Source organism: Sus scrofa, chromosome 2, assembly GCF_054392235.1.
Source record: "Sus scrofa isolate SSC_HxYL_T2T_F1_AM1 chromosome 2, Sscrofa_HxYL_maternal_Yorkshire_Landrace_v2.0, whole genome shotgun sequence".
In the NCBI taxonomy this organism is placed as follows: Eukaryota; Metazoa; Chordata; class Mammalia; order Artiodactyla; family Suidae; genus Sus; species Sus scrofa.
Window position 1 is genome coordinate 60790226 of NC_139384.1, and position 6000 is coordinate 60796225.

The window sequence follows — 6000 nt, forward strand, 5'->3', positions numbered from 1 at the left end:
AACCAGCCAATCAGGAAGAGTCTGACAGCACGAGTTATGTAATCTGCCTGACAGACTCCTGCCATTCTCTAAAGAGAAGTAATCTTGGAGTCACCAACCTGCTCTTTTGCCTGGTTCCTTCCTTGTTCCCGCTCCCTCCTGGCTATAAAAGTCTTTCGTTTTGTATGGCACCTCCAAGCTAATTTCTAACAGCTAGATTAGATGCTGCCAGATTCAAACCGGTATTTGCTCAAATAAACTTAAAAAATGTAATAGACCTCAATTCATTCCTTAACGGTTTCATAACCTGCGTCCGATGGCTAATTAGAGAACAATAACAGTATCTCATTCTTGGAGTTATTAGGAGAGTACATGAGATCATACATAGCAAACATAGCATACAACTGTCACTGTATGATGTAGATGAGATTTAAGACGCCCTTCCGCCTGCTGAATAAGCACGAGCATCCCATCCCAAGCTCTTGGGCTAAAGAATAAATGTCTCCTTGTGTTTGTCTCCTATCCAGAAAATGTGGAGAAGTGGGATTAAAATCGGTTTTTATTACCTTCTTCATTTTCTTTGTCCTGGGTCCAGACAGTAACAAAGAAAGACGCCTCTCGAGTTACAACAAAGGGTTCGAACAACTGCTCCACCTGACTCCAAGCGCAGAACAGACGCCGTTTCGGATTGGCTAGGCTATTGTCCAATAGAAAAGAAAAGCAGGCTGGATGATCTGTCCAATCATATTGTAGAAATTTGGAACCTTCATTTGAATAAGGAGAAAATAAATAGCGGTGCCCTCAACCTACTGCCTGCTCCTCAGCCTTTATGTATGAGGGGGCTCATCCCAAAACACGCTCCGAAAAGACGCGGCTGACAGAAATAGTAAGGGGCGGCCAGAAGGAGAGCGTATCTATCCGCACGCATATAAAATGTTGAAACAGATGCAGCATAATACTGACATCTCTCAAGGCCATGGGTATCACGAACTCGTTGTTCAAGGACATTTTCAAGCTCTGGAGCCAGCTAGACCTCTTGCCTAGCACAGGGCAACTATCACTCTACTGTCACGTTCCTGAAGGTGCAGAGGGATGTGCGCCTGCTGCTGCCACTCGAGCAGTTTGCTGTGTCAGAAGGTACCAAGACGGTCACCAAGTACACCAGATGCAAGTGAGGTGCGCATTGGCACCCGGGAAACCAAAGTATCTTATCACAGCCACCCCCATGCTCAAAAAAGGGCATGCCATATGGGGTAGTCATGAAGGGCTGTTCAGTCCAGGTTATAGGGGAGCTGAAGTGAGCTGGTGGGAGTGTAAATCCTGAAATAAAACTAAGCCTAGCTTCTTAACGGCATAGTCACCAAAAGGACCTTGGCCCTAGCCACAAGCCTGAAAGGATTAGCAGGATGTAGTCCTGATGTTTGAATGCTTGGACTCTGTCCAAGCACCTTTTGTCTGCGTGTGACAGGCGCCCTGCAGGTGAGGGGCGCCGGTCACTTCTAAGAAGGCTTAGTGCCAGCCTCTTTCTCTACGTATGCCCCTTCGCGGGTCAGCCCCGGGTGTGCTGAACATCACACTTGATGAGATCCAGGGTGATGTAAGGCAAGCCAGGTGGTGATTTTTGGGGTCATCCATTTCGCCTTTACAACAGCAGAGCAGCATGAGCTTCTTGACCAGAACATTTAAGCAGCACTGAGTTTGAGCAGCTCTTTATGAGCACTAAGGTTGTCCTGCTCCAAATATCAAAAAGATAGGAGCACAGACACTAACCTAAACCCTCATATTCAGCTAAAATCCTTCAAACTAGGATATTAGTGTTCTTTTATCTGAAATGCATGTATACTTTTTTGAAAAAACATAAGCCTCTTAAATAGTTAAGTTTTTTTTCTCCTCAGTTTTATTGAAATATAATTGACATAGTACTGTACAAGTTCAAGATGTACAACATAATGACTTGACTTACATATATGAAATGATTACCACAATAGGTTTAGTGAACTTCCATCATCTTGTGTAGCTACAACATTAAATAAATAGAAAATGATTTCCCATTCTGAGGACTGGATGTAGTCTCCATGAGGATGCAGGTTAGAGCCATGACCTCACTCAGTGGGTTAAGGATCCTTCATTGCCACAAGGTTATAGGTTATAGATGTGGCTGGGATCTTATGTTGCTGTGGCGTAGGCTGGCAGTTGCAGCTCCGATTTGACCCTTAGCCCGGGAACTGCCATAGGCCACAGGCACGGCCATAAAAAGAAGGAAAAAATGTGTGTGTGTGTGTGTGTGTGTGTGTGTGTGTGTGTGTGTGTGTGTGTAGAGAGAGAGAGAGAGATTCTGATAACAACTGAAGTTAGCCTAAAAAAATGAGAAAAAAATTTTTTCTTTCAATGAGAACTCAGGATTTACTCAGTAACTTTCATTTATAAAGCATAGTTAATTATTTTCATAATGTTGTATACTACATCTTATAACTGGAAGTTTGTACTTTTTGACTGTTTTCATTCAATACCCTATCCCATCCCCACCTCTGCCTCTGGTAGCCACAAATCTCATCTCTTTTTCTATGAGTTTGTTTGCTTGTTTTTTAAATGTAATTGACATAGACTATGTTAATTCCTGGTACACAACATAGTGATTTGACACTGCTATACATTTGAAAATGATCCGCATGATAATCTAGGCATCATCTGTCAGTATACAAAAAATTACATAATTTATTGATTATACTCCTCATACTATATGTTTCATATCTGTGACTCATTTATTTCTTAATGAAAAGTTTGTTCTGCTTAATCTCCCTTACCTATTTCTCTCTTCCTCCAACCTTCCTCCTCCCTGGTAATCAGCTGTTTATTCTCTGTACCTATGACTCTGTTTCTGTTTGGTTATGTTAGTTCATTTGGTTTGTTTTTTAGATGCCACATATAAGTGAAATCATGCAAAATTTGTCTTTGTCTGACATTTCACTTAGCATGATACCCTCTAGGTCCATCCCCGTTGTCGCAAATGGCAAGATTTTATTTGTTATGGTTAAATAATATTCCATCGAATATATAAACCACATCTTTTTACTCATTCATCTATTGATAGACACTTAGGGTTCCTCCTTATCTTGGCTGTTATAAATAATGCTGCAATGAACACAGGAGTGTTTTCAAATTCGTGTTTTCATTTTCTTCAGATAAATACCCAGAAATGGAATTGCTGGATCTCATGGTAGTTTTGTCTTAAAATTTTTGAGAACATTCCATACTATTTTGCATAGTGGCTGCACCAATTTACATTCCCACCAACAGTGTATGAGGATTACCTTTTCTACATCCTCACCAACACTTGCTAGTTATTGTCTTTTTGATAATAGCAATCCTGACAGCTGAGAGGTATTATCTCATTGTGGGTTTGATTTGCATATCTCTGATGATCAGTGATTTTGAAGATATTTTCATGTGCCTGTTAGCCATCTGTAAGTCTTTTTGAAAAAAAAAAAACTTATTCATGCCTTTTGCCCATTTTTCATTGGGTATTTTTTTTAAATGTTGATTTGTATGAGTTTTTGGTATACTTTGGATAATAATCCTTTGCAGATATACCATTTGTAAACATCTTCTCCCAATCAGTAAGCAGTCTTTTCATTTTGTTGATAGTTTCCCTTCATTGTGCAAAATAGCTTTTTAGTTTGATATAGTCCTATTTGTTTATTTTTGCTTTTGCCACCCTTGTTTAAGGAGACATATTCAGAAAAACATTGCTAAGATTGATGTCAAAGAGCATATTACCTATGTTTTCTTCTAGATGTTTTATGGTTTCAGGTCTTAACATTTAAGTCCTTAATTTTCTGTGTGTGTGTGTGTGTGTGTGTGTCTTTTCTGTCTTTTTAGGGCTGCACCCACAGCACATGGAGAGTCCCAGGCTAGGGGTCTAATAGGAGCTGTTGCCACCAGCCTATGCCACAGCCACAGCAACATGAGATCCAAGCCACATCTGTGACCTACACCACAGCTCACGGCAACATTGGATCCTTAATCCACTAAGCTGAGGCCAGGGATCGAACCCACAACCTCATGGTTCCTAGTCGAATTCTTTTCTGCTGAGCCATGGCAGGAACTCCCTTAATCAATTTTGAGTTTATGTTTGAGTTTATTTTGTATGGTGTGAGAAAGTAGTCTCATTTGATTCTTTCACATGTAGCTCACCAGTTTCTACAATGCCATTTATTGAAGAGGCTGTCTTTTTCGCACTGTATATTCTTGCCTCCTTTGTCATAGATTAATTACCCATATAAATGTGAGTTCATTTCTGGGCTCTCTATTCATTCAGTTCCATAGATATATATATATTTTTTTGTGCCAGTACCATGCTAATTTTGATTACTGTAGCTTTCTTCTCAACATGGCTTGGATATTCTGGGTCTTTCTCTGTTCTAACAATATTATAGACATAGTTTGTGAATACAGTTTCTCTCGATTTTTCTTAATCATAAAATCTCAACAGCAGGGACTCCATAGCAGCTTGCTCCTTTCTTAACTGATTCCTCTCCTAGGAGAGGGTCAAGTCAGCCCATTCTGTGTTTGTACTATCTATATAGTCTCCCCTGGACTGTTCAGCAAATAGAGGCAGTCTTTTTTACTTCAAGGTATTTCTACGTGCCAGAAGGGTCAAAAGTACTAAGAAATAATTTGATATTTTACATTATTCCCAGAAAAATGTTTTTTATAAAACCATATTTGCAAATTATTGTAAAATGTTCATTTTACTTCCTGATTTTATTTTTGGTATTTAGCAGTGCTAGGACAATCTATCACATTCTCTGCTGGAGACAATTTTCATTTATTAAACTTATGTTTTAAGGTCATTAAAGTAACAAATCATGTGGATCTATGAGACTAGTTAGATGTGATCATAAATGCTCGCTAAGATACTGACTTATCTACTTTGGTAGGAGGCTGAGGGCTTGGACCTAGTCAGCAGGCCCTCATTTAAAAGTGGAGGACTCGATTTTGTAGTTATTAATATGAATCAGCTATTGATTGAGAAGATTAAAGGTATGGACTTTTGATGACACATGACTTTAATTTTTGCATTAAAACTAGGAAGGCAAAGATGTGAGTAAAGCTATGATGTAATTTCCTTTCCTATATACTTATTTTTGTAAATACTGTTTCAGAGCCCTTATCTTTGAAAGAGAACAAAGGAAAAGAAATGATGCTGCACACTGCTATCATCGTAACCATAACAATACTATATATGTCCATGGATACATGAACTAACTGAGGCAGAAAGAAAAGGTGGTGGTGGGGGGACAACAATCCATCTCATTAAACGGGACAGGTTTCACTAAAGTTTTCTTTTTTGTTTTATATTAACCTATAAAAACTTATTTAGGTTTTAAATAATTGTGTAGTGTCCAGACAATTTTTAAACATTGACTTTTGGTCACCTGAGAGTATTTCTAAATTTCACTTTCCATTTTTGTATAGAAAGTAGGTAGATAAAATAGTTTAAAATGTGTGTGTGTGTGTGTGTGTGTGTGTGTGTGTGTGTGTGTGTGTGTGTGTGTGTGCATATCTCTTACATTAGGATGAAATTCTAGGCAGAAGTGGAATGGAAATAGGAGTTCAGGATGAAAAAGCTCATCTAAAATAGCTCAGTGTTACCAAAGAATTTAACAGTGTATTTTATGAATTATTATATCGAATTGCTATTTTAACAGATACCTTCAAAAAACTGATGTGAAACCATTTTGTTTTGTTTTGTTTTGTTTAAGTTGTATCTTGGGATTTGCATCCTTGCAACTATTTGAACTAATCATAAAAATATTTTGGATGGCAACTTTAAAATGTGTAGGGTTTCATAAATTACTTGAGAGGACCCACTTAAGAAAAGGAATGGGGGGAGAAGGGCTTCCAGCCAGCCGCTTTGGCTGAGTGGTGGTTGGCAACACTTCTTCCCCAGCCCAGCCCAGCCCTCCCTGCCCGCCCGAGCATGCAACCCCCTTCCTTTGGAGGTGGTGTGCAAAAAAA